Here is a 1,809-nt window from a genome sequence, read left to right on the forward strand (position 1 = left end):
GGTTCCTTGGAAGGAGAACCACAGACAAAAATGGGTGGGAGTTTGGGGTGGGGGGTAGGGTTGGGGGGGTCAGCCATGGTTTCTTTATTAAGTGTTTATTACTCTTAAAGGCCTGGTTTAAATTGGTTTTATTTTCTTTTTAAACAAACAAAAAAGTCTGCTTCTTTTTAAATTTTTATTTTCCTTTTTCTTTCTTTTTTTGGCTTTTGTTTTTTGATCAAGCGCTAATACTTCAAACTCCAAATGTGGGCATTAGAGCTTGTGTTTAACCAAAAGGACATTGGCAATTGACACAGGAGAACAAAGAAACCAATGAAGAAACTTGGGTGCATGTACATTTTAAGACACATGCTGTGCACTGTGGAGGGTGCTTTTGATTTTTACTATCTTCATTGTGCTTCATTGTTGACACTATAATTAACTTCTGGGCTCTAAATAAAGGGGGAAACATGATGGAATATCAGTTCACACATTTACAATTCAGTGATGCCGTATGCAGAAATAAAGGACTTTGGGGTACCAATAAAGAATACAATGCACTCAAGATGGATTGGAAGAAAAATCACAAAGCAGGAATATTTCAGTGAAACTCAATGGCTGACACAATTTCTAAAACACAGGAGAATGTGTAACATTGTTTTTGGTTTTTTAATTAATTATTCTGATCAGTTAGCTTTTGTGTAGTTTTTATCAATAAAAGAACAAAAAAAGTGGTGAAAAAAATAAACATATTATTTTGTGGTTGGACACCACAGCCAAGTACCTGTTTGAATGCTTTCTCAGTATGTCTGACATGATGCCTCTGCTACCCTAAGGGGACAAATCCTAAGGCATTGCTAGTTTGTCTCTACTGCACCTCTCAGGAAGGAGATTTGAAGTCTAGAGAACCTCACGCTATTGCATCAAGGACAAGTTAATAAGTGACTTTTATCTGAGGCTGTTAGCAGCCTTTCAGAGATGTTTGCAAGCACAGTCAAGTTTACCTCCGTGTAGAGGACCAGGGCAAGTCTGTATCACTCAAGACTTTAAAATCAGTTTAAAGCTGCTTGAAGTTAAAATGGAAAAGATCCAATTGATTCCAATGGGCTTTTGATCCGTGAAAGATGATTTCTGCTAGTGGAGGGTCTTTACTTCAGCAGACAAACACATAAGCTTCAAGAGTGAAGCTGGATGTGTTCAGACTGAAAGCTAACAGAGTGAGGGCCATTATCTATTAAAACTCATCCAGGGAGGTAGGGAATACTCCATCATTAGACATCCTAAAACTCGGTGCCTATACATGAGCAGTGAGGCTGCTCCGATTTGCTATTATTACAGCGTATCGGAGCAGACTCGAAGTGTGGTAATTACTGCGCTCCAGCAGACTCCAGCGTCTTATGTATCAGCATCCCTGCTCTTCAAAATGGTTGCAGGGGAACTTTATCTAAAGCTCATTCAAGGAGCTTTAGATAAAGTACCTCTGCTGCCATTTTGAAGTGCAGGGATGCTGATACACAAGATGCTACAGATGTTTTAATTAGAGCGACTCTTGGAGCTGCTCTAAAGTCCTCCCTCTCCCCACCACCCCACACACAGTCTTGGAGCATGTGTATAAATGCCCTTTGAGCTTGGGTGTCTTTCTAAAAAGCACACTGAACCACAAACTGTGAGCTTGATACACAAATAACCTGGCAATATACTAAAGTATATGTCTCGCAGCGGGTTACCATAAGAAGTGTCCCCCAAACTGGGGTGCACATATCACTTTGAGTTGCACAGAAAACTTCTAAGATAAGGAACTGGAAATTATGAGAAGGGAAAGAAAAAATA

This window comes from Gavialis gangeticus, unplaced genomic scaffold (genome assembly GCF_001723915.1).
Source record: "Gavialis gangeticus isolate Ggan-Ray unplaced genomic scaffold, GavGan_comp1, whole genome shotgun sequence".
Taxonomy (NCBI): Eukaryota; Metazoa; Chordata; order Crocodylia; family Gavialidae; genus Gavialis; species Gavialis gangeticus.